Raw genomic sequence first — 12,530 nt, 5'->3', positions numbered from 1 at the left:
TATAGTTTTAGTATGCGCACAATTTGAAAATTTGATTTTTCACCCCACAAGTCTATTAAAATGGTTTGTGTTTCTCCCATTTTGCATCTACATTGATCAGCATTTCAATTTAACAGGACAGTTACAGAACAGCCTTGCAGTAGTTGTCATATGAAAATTACTTCCCCTGCGTAAGGGACATGCAAAAATTAGGTTAATTCAAAAGTGCTGACACCGTGTTTCCTTGGTTTTGGAGTAAACGGAGAGGAGGAACTGGGTTTGGTCAAGTTGCAATTAACATGATTCTGGTTGTTGCTCCGTGTGTTTGTACAAGCTTTAATTTTTCTTTTATATGAATCAGAACCTTGAGCTCACAATTAAAATAGTATTGAGGGAAGCAGCTTTTATAAGCTTGAAATCCCCCCCCCCCCCAATTTGACCATTTGCCAATTGTGAAAGGAACATGGCTTCAAACAGCTTCTCATGCTGCGTCACATGGCAATAGTACACAGAAAATTAACCGCCGTCTTCCACATACATTAACTCGCAGATGTCCACAACTGGATAGAACCATGTTGATCAATAGGAGAGCGAGTAATATCGTCCCTCCCACTCAGAGCACAACCAGTCTATTGGACTCCTGGGATGTTGCGATTCAACTGAACATTTTTCTGCTGCGTCACACAGGAGTAATTTCAGTTACATTATTGCTTCTCTCTCTCCCCTCTAGTCCATCTCCCTTTCCTCCAGGCCATAACCTGATAAGCAAATGCAAAATTTTATTTAAATGAGGGAGAAAAAAAAAAAAAGGGTACTTGGGAGTTCCTAAACACCATGTAGGCAAACATTTAATCATCAAAAGCCAAAATAATGCATCTCAGACAGGAAAAAACACTTTCTGCGCACAAAATTACACAAGAAGCCATAGCATTTAACATGCTTAGGCAAACTCAGGATATTCCTTTACGCTCCTTCCTTGCTTCCTTTTCCTGACACCCTTTTTTTCACATTATGCTCCTGTTGCATTTGTCTTAACTGAGGCGAGAAGGCCAAATTCTGAATGACTTCATTTTCAGTTTCTGTGACTTCAAGCTAGTGTGTGTACACCTTTGATACCTCCATGTGTGTTCGCAACCATCTATCCAGCTAATGCCGCTTTTCCACTACCAACGCGGCTGAGTCGGGCTGAGCCGTGCCGTGCTGAGTTGGGCTGAGTCAAGCTGAGCGGGGCTGTTGGAGTTGCATTTCGACTACAACCGCGCTGAACCGTGCTGGCTGGAAGTGGGTGGACACATTGGGTGGAGTTAGCAAAAGTGGGTGGACGTCACGTGATGTCGTTAGGCGGCACAAACAGTGACATCAGTGACCTTTTAAGCGGTAGTCTCACGACCCGGATAGTAAACAATAAACATGGAGGACATGGAGTCATTAGTGTTGCTGGTCTTGGTGCTGTGGCTTGTTGTCACCGACAACGCCAACAGATACTGGCAAGAGCGTATAGATGAGGCGAGGCACATAAGGCTTCAGAAATTCTCGTAATTCTTCTTCCGGGTTTACAGATCCCAGCGTGCTCGCGGGGCGTGTGTGGGCATGTGAGGACACTCCTCCTCCCCAATCAGTGCACAGGGGAGTGTCTCCTCACACCCCTAGCCCCACTCGGCTCGGTTTGGCTCGCTTCAGCCCCACTCCAAAACCGTGCGAGTTTTGGGTGCTGAGTAAGGCGAGCCGAGTCATGCTGTTCTGAGGTAGTCGAAATGCGAGCAGTGTCGGGCTGAAGTGAGCTGAAAAAGGGTAGTGGAAAAGGGCCATATGCATCATGGGTGATGTTGCTGTGTTGAGGAGCAAGATACTTGTTTAGCCACCGTTACAGAATTAACAAGCTATTGTGCCTGCATGCTGATTGCTCTAAAGCAGGGGTGCCAGGGTGAAATTGGTCAGGGGGCCAGATTGTTTTCAAGTGGGACCTCAGGGGGCCGCATTACCGGCGTGACAAGACCAAACACTAAACAAATAGACATACTATTTGATATCATTTATGAATATAAATATTATTTATAAATGTTTTTTTTTAATAATAAAAAAAACAAAATGGACAAGGACACATAAAAACACAACCTGTAAATTACTTTGATCAGATTTATTGACAACTTGCACATAAAACCATGTCAATACACAGGCCTAATTAGGCCAATTAAAAAAGATGGCCCTAAGTAGCCCTAAAGAAGTCAAAAGATGTGCCAAGGTTAAGTACTCCACCAACAGGCCAAGTGACTAAATATTCACTAGAACTTAATAATAAAAAGACATAAATAACAGATAGTACATTAACTTAAACAACTCCCACAAACTCCCACAAACATACCCTCCCAATCATTACTTCACAGCACTATGTTACATGGGCAGACAAGCCAGCTACATTTTACATGTCGAAGCCAGAAGCCTTTTATTTTTCACCAGCTTGTCCACATTGGGGGACAGGCTCTGGGGCGTGGCTATTTTCATGACATCACTGAGATGTCCATGTGTCATACGATTGCGCATTTTCGATTTATTAATATTCATAACTGAAAATGCCTGCTCACATAAATGTTGTCCCAAACATACAGAGTATTTTACCTGCAAATGCAGTGATAGTCGGGTACTCAGGTGGCAACGATTGGTAGAATGATTCAATACCAACAGATTTGTACATGTCCTTCAACCGCGTGCAGCATTGCAAGTCTATCAGTTCCATTTGCATCGCCTCGGGGACCTCGGAAGCATCCGTGGTGAATGGAGAGCCAAAAAACGCAAAGTCCTTTTCCAGTTCAGTGAAAACCGTGAATCGATTGGCAAACTCGTGCATGAGACCGGAAAGCAAGTTTGCATACTTGTCCATGCTCTGATGACAGACAGAGATTTCAAACAGGGGAAGTGGGCTGCATTGCGCTGACAGAGCTGTGCCTTCCATAACGCAAGTTTACGGTGAAACGCATGGACACCGTTGTAATACTCGGTAACGAGTTTGTTGCGACCTTGCATATTAACATTCAATAAGTTCAGGTGTTCGGTAATGTCCACTAAAAAGGCAAGGTCCCTGGTCCATTCGGTGTCGTCCAATTCCTCCACAGGCTTCCCTTTAGCCTGCATGAACTCTGCTATCTCTTTGCGCAATTTGTAGAACCGTTTGAGCACTGCGCCTCGGCTCAACCAACGCACATCGGTGTGATAGGGAAGGCCCAGGTGGATGTCATTTTCAGATAAAAATGCATCGAATTGCCAGTGGTTGAGCCCTCTCGCTCTGATAAAATTGACAGTGGTAATATAATTTAAACAGTCTGTGGCGCGAATTGGACCGATGCAAATGGCAGGGCCATCAGGCAAATCTCCGCCTCTGACGTCAATGCGATCGGCAGTCAAAGACAGGTAATTGTTCTGTAATAATTGTTCGATGGGGTGCGGCAGACATTGATGGCTCTCTGCCGGCCGAACGATTAGAGGGCCATCAGCAAGGGGGCCGGATTAGATGTTCATTCGGGCCGGATCCGGCCCGCGGGCCGCCACCATGGCACCAGTGCTCTAAAGCAAAGTACTTGCATATAAGCCTCGGTCACAACCGGCCGTACGTGCTCCTACGGCCGGTCTACGTGCAAAAAAAACGCAAGAAACACACGGAGGGCGCGCATGAAAGGCACGCATGTGACGTGCTGATTTTCGAGCCGTAGACTGGCCGCAGAGGTTCTTCGTCATGTCAAAAACTATGGGCGCTTAAGTTTTTTTCAGGTTGCAAGACAAACTTACGGCCAACGTGCGTCTTTCTCCACGAACAAAAAAAAGCAGCGATTTGGGAAACGCAAAAAAAAATAAATAAATAAAAAAAATCGTACTTCCGGTTGTGACCTAGGCTATACACAGCATCTCTTTTTGCGTCACATGCTGAACTCAGGATTGAGGACACCATCCTGCTCTTCCCCCCCATAGTAGAAGTTTTGAGTTTAGTTTTTCCTGGTCAGAGGTTAGAAAAATCAAGTGACAAGTTTGTCAAATGTAGAGCTGTTGAAAGAAACTGTTTTAATAAAAAAAAAAAAAAGTTTCTAAAACTGTGTTTACATTCTGCCTGTTATACGAAGAGGCTTCGAAAACAGAAGTGTCTAGGGGGATCCACACACTATCCTGCTGGTTAGGATGTTTAGACCCAAGTGAACCTATTACTGTAAACCAGTCTTTGACATTTTAAAGCACTGGTTAAATTACTGGACCAAAAGGTTTTAATTTCAAAATTGCTGATAGCTTGCATTACAAAAACTCCAGTTTAAAAAAAAAAAAAAAGTGCTGGAAAGACCTGAGAGGATTTGATGGTGTTTGAAAATAATGTCAGGTGTTGTAGGTTATTTCAGGGTCATCTGTTATCCAGCCAAACAGTGTAATATACAAACACAGTGAGCTAGACATAAAACAAGACTGAAGTCTTTTTGCATTTACCTTTTGTGACCGATACACGAGCTAACTGACTGATCCACCCAGGCTTACTATCTAGGTCAGGTTTCTAAAAAAAAAAAAAAAAAAAATTATGGAGATCAGAGGTCATCACAAGTACTCAGTTTTAAGGATTAGGAAAGATTTTGGTGGATATATACAATGGGTAATGTTATAAAATGAATTCCATTAAGAAAAAAAAAAAAATCTACCCAACTATGCAGCTCTCGGCACAAATACAAGAACCTCCACCAGCTGAGACTGGTGGAAAAAGAGAGGGTGGGGGTGGGAAGAAAACCCACCCACAACCCTCTTGTATTGCTAACAAGCAGTTTTGATCCATCCTGATGCCCAGCATCTGGTTGAAGTCTCATCACATCACTCCTGTGGAGGAGTGTCCCATATGGACAGTCAAAAGTCGCACTTGGAAGATGGCTCTGGACACTTATGCCGCTTTTCCACTACTAACGCGGCTGAGTCGTGCCGTGCTGAGTTGGGCTGAGTCGAGCTGTTGGAGTTGCATTTCGACTACAACCGCGCTGAACCGTGCTGGCTGGAAGTGGGTGGACACATTGGGTGGAGTTAGCGAAAGTGGGTGGACGTCACATGATGTCGTTAGGCGGCACAAACAGTGACATCAGTGACCTTTTAAGCAGTAGTCTCACGACCCGGATAGTAAACAATAAACATGGAGGACATGGAGTCGTTAGTGTTGCTGGTCTTGGTGCTGTGGCTTGTTGTCACCGACAACGCCAACAGATACTGGCAAGAGCGTATAGATGAGGCGAGGCGCATAAGGCTTCAGAAATTCTCGTAATTCTTCTTCCGGGTTTACAGATCCCAGCGTGCTCGCGGGGCGTGTGTGGGCATGTGAGGACACTCCTCCTCACCAATCAGTGCACAGAGGAGTGTCTCCTCACGCCCCTAGCCCCACTCAGCTCGGTTTGGCTCGCTTCAGCCCTACTCCAAAACCGTGTGAGTTTTGGGTGCTGAGTAGGGCTGAAGCGAGCCGAGTCGTGCTGCTCGGAGGTAGTCGAAACGCGAGCCGTATCGGGCTGAAGTGAACTGAAAAAGGGTAGTGGAAAAGGGCCATTAGTTTTACTATGATGGCAGAGGACAACAATCACCATGATAACTTCAGGACTGCAGTTGTCATGGACAGTCCTGCACTCAAGTCTCCATCAATGAACAGTTTAGAACTTCAACAAAATAGACTTCATGCTAAAACTATAATGAATTTTCTGGTTACACACAGGGCTTGACATTAACTTTTAAACCCACTTTCCCCCCCTATTTGGAGTACTTTTTTTTTTTCTTTTTAGGAAAACCATAGAATAGTTGTGAATTGCAACATAAAATGAAGATCACACATTGAATCGAAGTTTGGTTATTGGTTACTTCTACTTGTAACGGACAATTTTACCCAAAAATAATTTTTCCTGCCTTAGTTGATTTATTTCCATTTCACATGCATGCAGCTGTTGTAAAGTTCAGTGTGTTTGTGTAGAACTCTGATTGTAGGTTCATTACTCGATAATGTAGAAATCATAACAGAAATCCATAAAGTTTGTGTGAAGAAAAATACAGTGCCAAAACTAACAGTACTGTGTGAGAATATATTTGTTATGTCACCCACCTCTAGGTTATTTTTTTTTTTTATTAAAAAAAAAAACCTGCACTGCATCACAGACAAAATGTTTGAGTTTAAAATTTAGCATGTAGGTTGTGGGTATTTTATACAGACCTGGCAACTGAATCCATGCAGTTGGTCTGTCATGACACAACAGGGTGTTTTTTTTTTTTTAAACACCTAGAGGTGGAGGATATAAACTAAACACACAAAAAAAATTAAAATAAGGAAGTGGCGTCACCTGTAAGAAAATCAAAACACCTTCATGAAGCTAACTCGAATGCGAGCAGAAAAAATAAATTAAGCAAACTCTTCCATCCTCACTTCTGTTTTTGAAAATTTTAAATACAATCGTGAACTTGTCGGGAGTTTTCAGGCTTAGCGCCCGTCTTCGTATTCTTTAACCACTCATTTCCTCATTGTTCTTGAAGCATTTGCTTCCATTTGTTAATGTTTTTATTGATATTGGGGAGATAGTAACGCCTTTTATCGATCTGTTTGAACAAGCAAAAACAGCACAAAAAGTTAACCATGTTGAAGATGGATTAAGCCTTGCTTGCATGAAAGACTGTGTCTGACTCCAGCTGTAATCACGTGATGTGTGACATCATGCACAAGGGGTCTAAACAGTACGTGTACCATACTACAACAGCGGGGGTATAGAAAACTTGCAAAGCAGTAAAAGAAACAGACTAAGAAAACAGCCAAGACATAATGGCGGATACATAGTGAGGGACACTTTTAGGAACTGAAAAAAAAAACAAATCAAAAAGCCTAATTTTTGTGGTGCTACTTCGTAAAACAGGCTTATTTCAACTTGTCCGGTTGGGCGTGTCGGGGACATATCCCACTTGCCCGAATGCATGTTTCACTTGCCCCGGGCAATCGGGCAGTGCTTAATGTCAAGTTAAAAGCAAGTTATTTATAATCATGCTATCTGTTAATCAACCAGATGAGGATGGGTTCCCTTTTGAGTCTGGTTCCTCTCAAGGTTTCTTCCTCATATCTGAGGGAGTTTTTCCTTGCCACCATCACTACAAACTTGCTCATCAGAGATAAATTTATTAGGGATAAAATTAGCTCCCATGTTTCAAGTTGTTAATTTTCAGTAAAGCTGCTTTGCGACAATGTCTGTTAAAAGCGCTATACAAATAAACTTAAAATGTCAAATCATATACACATCACTCCTTTTGGAACTTTAACTTCAAAACACGGTATAGGGCCAAAAGTTTGCAGACATCCACATATGCTTGTTGAACATCACATTTGAGATACAATCCTCCCTTTGCTCTTATAACCACCACCACTACTATTCTGCAAAGGCTTTCCACTCAGAGCATGGCTGTAGGGATTTGCCGATTCAGCCAAAAGAGCAAAAACATTGTAAAGTTGGACACTGGAGGTTTAAAGGTACAGTCAGTGTTCCAGTTTATCCCAAAAGTGCTCAGCAGGGGTGAGGTCCAAGCTCTGTGCAGGACACTAGTTCTTTCACTCCAATCTTGGCGAACCATGTCTTCATGGAGTTTGCTTTGTGCACAGGAGCACTTTCATGCTGGAATGTGTTTGGGGCACTTTAGTTCCAGTGAAAGAAAATAGTAGTTCTGCAGCAAACAAAGACAAGACAGACATTCTATACAGTTGTGTGCTCCCACCTTTGTAGCAGCAGTTTGGGAAAGAACCACACATGGGTGTGATGGTCACATTCACATTGGGGAACGGGGAAGCCATGGCCTAAAGGTTAGAGAAGCAGCGTTGGGTGACCAAAAGTTCACCAGTTTGATTCCCTAGACCAGCAGAAATGGCTGAAGTGCCCTTGAGCAAGACAGCTAGCCCCTAACTGCTCCCTAGGTTGCTCTGGATAAAAGCATCTGTTAAAATGCCTGTAATGTAATGTAAAATTATGACACCACAGCAATGAGAGGTTTGGATGTAGCACATACTGAAGGGTGGGTCTGAGCAAATATGGTAGAAGCTGATTGCGGCGCATCCAAGCCGATGCAGAAAACCTAATCAGCAAAAACGCATGTCAGCACTAACAAGCTGTACTTGAGGAAGGCAGCCAGTCTTAAATGACAAAGCAAAACAGCAAGGTACTAACGATGTGCAGTGTGTTAAATATTTAAGCCTTCTTTAGTGTGTGCTTTTATATAAGAGAAAAAAAACCCACCTTTTTAAATATCGTTAAAACAAAGTCTTTTATACAAAGTTCCTGTATTCAGATTTCTCGTTATCGACTGTGGTATTTATGTAGAAAACAAGGCATCCCTTTACTGCCTTGTTCTGCAGCAAAAGCATTAGCATACCAAAAATAAACATGATAGACACATGCTTCCAAAAAATGTTTAAGTAGACAAAATGCCTGCAGGCTTTTCTGACTAAATGGAAATTAATACACAGTTGGGGTGTGTAACATGCAGCAGGACAAGAATCATTCCCCAGACCTGAAGAACAAGACAGACAGAGCCTGTGTCAATCATTCTCAGTCTTTTCTTCTCAAATACCTACAAGATTACATTTGTAAACCAGTTCCAATTGAATTGCCCCCCCCACCCATTTATTCAAAAAAAAAAAAACCACACCCACAAGAGGTTTTGGGTTCAGAATAGGAAATTTAAAAAAAAAAAATAGAATTATAGGAATTTACATTTCAAACTAGTACCATTCTGAATGAATCAGAAATAAGTGAAAATTTATTTTAGTAGGACAAATGGTCACAAACGTGCTACAACGGTTCACTAAGCAACAACGTTACACACCCTCATAAGAACACGCTCAGTCTATTTCCATAACTTCCTGAAAGAAGAACACACCCCTTGAGAGAACAATTTCAGAAAGTACATGGCTCATTTCAGCTCTCCATGTCCAACATAAACCACACATTAACTAACGAAATCTGGGTTTTTTAGACAAATACTTCAGACTGATGAACTGGTTCAGAGCTTTGGAGTCAGTCAGTCAGTCATTCATTCATTCACTTGGGCTGCACCTAAGAATTCGGATTTTTAAAAGAACACCACAAATCCCACAGTCACACTGCCATGCCTGTTCATGCAGCTTATGAAGAGGCAATGAAACAAACGTGATACAACATGAGAGATCTTGCACACTCTGCAATTACACATGGTCACATCTGTCCAACAAGCAAGCCTGGGAGCAGCGGTGTGATTTTACACATATCGTAGTGTTTAATAACTGATACAAGATATTTACACACAACCAAAAAAAAAAAAAAAAACCAGGTCAGGCTCATGAAATGCGCACAACTCAAATGAGCCATGCTGTAACGCTGGCTGAAATACAACCACATGAAAACCAAATAGAGAACTGAGCTTGCATGCACAGGCCTGTGGTTGGCAGATAAATCAGGATGAAATGATTTTTTTGGGGGGTGGGTTGTTTAAACTGGTGAATAAATTAACCAACTAAAATGAAAGATTTTAAGCAATTCCTGAAACAATATGAAAGAATACTGTTGATGCATGGATTAGTTTTATTTGTCAAACAGTTAGTAGATATTTGGATTTGACTTTACATTACAGTTGGCTACATGGATACAGACAGGAAAGCTTTCCTTCCTTGTTAGCAGAATTTTACATTCACATTTTCGGTTTGAATTTTTTGTAACAGTATGTCAAAGCATGCAACTCCTCCATGCAGTGTTCATAATAAAAGTGGATTAAAACAATTCAACACAATTACAAATACTCAACTCTAGTTTAACTAAAAAAAAAAACCCACCCCTGTTAAAAATGCCTTAAACATTGTTTGCAAACCAAGTCATGATTAAAAAAATGTAATTGAATTTGCCATTATATTTACTTGCATGATGTTGAGTCATGTTATGAATAATGAACAGAAATGAAATAAAACCATTTGCTTGTGTTGCATGCGTGTTAGTTTGGGTTTTGAGATTTTACTGCATCATAGCGGTGCTCCCAAATGTAACAGACTTCTGCTTTTGGACTGAACCTTAGTTCACTTGCATTAACCATTCAAAGCCCTTGGGTAACATTAACTGGTCAGCTAACATTAACATCCTTTCCATGACACCAAATTTGGATATTTAAAAAAAAAACAACACACAACACCCAACTTAAACATATGTAGTTGGCCCATTCACATTATCTGAATTGACCAAAGTGTTGGAATAACAGTGGAGCTCTATACATAAGAGAATATGGCAATGCATCGACACGATTCTTGATGGATTTGACTGTACGATGTCCATACATACAAAGAACATGTACCACCACAGGGAGCCTGACCACAAGTGCAAAGAAATGTCTTAACGCTTGATCACCAAACTACAAAACATACATATGTATTTATATAAGACAGATTGATTTTAATCCAGTGGTTATTTTTAATTTCCTTTATAAAAAAAATGACATGGGATTATTTACTAACATTTTATGGAAAAGAGTCAAGACAGTTTCATATAAAACTAGTTAAAACAATTTAGTCCACTAGCCTGTTGGGCAACTGATAGTTTCACTGTGATTTAGCACTAATCAGGAACAGGTGCATGGTAATTAGTCCTAATAGTGCTGCACACAACACAAGTGGACGAGAAAGATGTAACCAGACAACTGCTAGACAAGTTTGATATTCGATTGTAAAAACGCTGGTACACTGCTGTCCACCAGGCACCTAGCAGTCACACCATAAATGTGGTGGGGTTTCTGCAGATTGGCATATGGTGTCAAATGTATTCACAATTGCAATGTGCATCTCATTATTGTATCCGTCACAAGACAATGCAGCAATTTATTGACGTGAAATACACTACACAATTTGATAGTTCATATGCTATAGTGGCGCTTGAAAGTTTGTGAACCCTTTAGAATTTTCTATATTTCTGCATGAATGACTTATCAGATTTCCACACACATCCTACAAGTAGATAAAGAGAACCCAGTTAAACAAGTGAGACAAATATACTTGGTTATTTATTTATTGAGGAAAAATGATCCAATATTACACATTTGAGTGGCAAAAGCATGTGAACCTTTGCTTTGAGTATCTGGTGTGACCCCCTTGTACAGCATTAATGGCAACTAAACGTTTGTGGTAACTGTTGATCAGTCCTGCACACTGGCTTGGAGGAATTTTAGCCCATTCCTCTGTACAGAACAGCTTCAACTCTGGGATGTTGGTGGGTTTCTTCACATGAACTGCTCGCTTCAGGTCCTTCCACAACATTTCGATTGGATTAAGGTCAGGACTGACTTGGCCATTCCAAAACTAACTTTATTCTTCTTTAACCATTCTTTGGTAGAACGACTTGTGTACTTAGGGTCGTTGTCTTGCTGCATGACCCACCTTCTCTAGAGATTCAGTTCATGGACAGAGGTCCTGACATTTTCCTTTAGAATTCGCTGGTATAATTCAGAATTCATTGTTCCATCAATGATGGCAAGCCGTCCTGGCCCAGATGCAGCAAAACAGACCCAAACCATGATACTACCACCACCATGTTTCACAGATGGGATAAGGTTCTTATGCTGGAATGCAGGGTTTTCCTTTCTCCAAACATAACGCTTCTCATTTAAACCAAAAAGTTCTCATCCTTCTCATCAAGTCATCACTCTCATCAAGGTCTCATCCGTCCACAAAACATTTTTCCAATAGCCTTCTGGCTTGTCCACGTGATCTTTAGCAAACTGAAGACGAGTAGCAAAATTCTTTTTGGAGAGCAGTGGCTTTCTCCTTGCAACCCTGCCAGGCACACCATTGTTGTTCAGTGTCCTCTTGATGGTGGACTCATGAACATGAACCAATGTGACAGAGGCCTTCAGCTGCTTAGAAGTTACCCTGGGGTCCTTTGTGACCTCGCCAACTATTACACACCTTGCTCTTGGAGTGATCTTTGTTGGTCGACCACTCCTGGGGAGGGTAACAATGGTCTTGAATTTCCTCCATTTGTACACAATCTGTCTGACTTTGGATTGGTGGAGTCCAAACTCTTTAGGGATGGTTTTGTAACCTTTTCCAGCCTGATGAGCATCAACAACGCTTTTTCTGAGGTCCTCAGAAATCTCCTTTGCTCGTGCCATGATGCACTTCCACAAACGTGTTGTGAAGATCAGACTTTGATAGATCCCTGTTCGTTAAATAAAACAGGGCGCCCAATCACACCTGATTGAAACATCCCATTGATTGAAAACACCTGACTAATTTCACTTTCAAATTAACTGCCAATCCTAGAGGTTCACATACTTTTGCCACTCACAGATGTGTAATATTGGATCATTTTCCTCAAAAAAATAAATGACCAAGAATATGTGTCTCATTTTGTTTAACTAGGTTCTCTTTATCTACTTTTAGGACTTGTGTGAAAATCTGATGTTTTAGGTCATATTTATGCAGAAATATTGAAAATTCTAAAGGGTTCACAAACTTTCAAGCACCACTATTACACACACACACACTCACTCACTCTTCAGGTTAAGTTTTGTGCCCTTGC

The 12,530-nt window shown here is 41.4% G+C and overlaps 1 protein-coding gene across 4 annotated transcripts in view; it reads right to left on the bottom strand.

Annotated features, from left to right (window-relative positions):
• Positions 1-12,530, bottom strand: part of sun1a (Sad1 and UNC84 domain containing 1a) — a 58,572-nt gene that overhangs the window by 44,730 nt on the left and 1,312 nt on the right. The gene's annotated exons all lie outside the window — the stretch shown is intronic.

Source organism: Neoarius graeffei, chromosome 14 (genome assembly GCF_027579695.1).
Source record: "Neoarius graeffei isolate fNeoGra1 chromosome 14, fNeoGra1.pri, whole genome shotgun sequence".
Lineage (NCBI taxonomy): Eukaryota > Metazoa > Chordata > Actinopteri > Siluriformes > Ariidae > Neoarius > Neoarius graeffei.
This window is presented reverse-complemented; position numbering and strand designations above follow the sequence as displayed.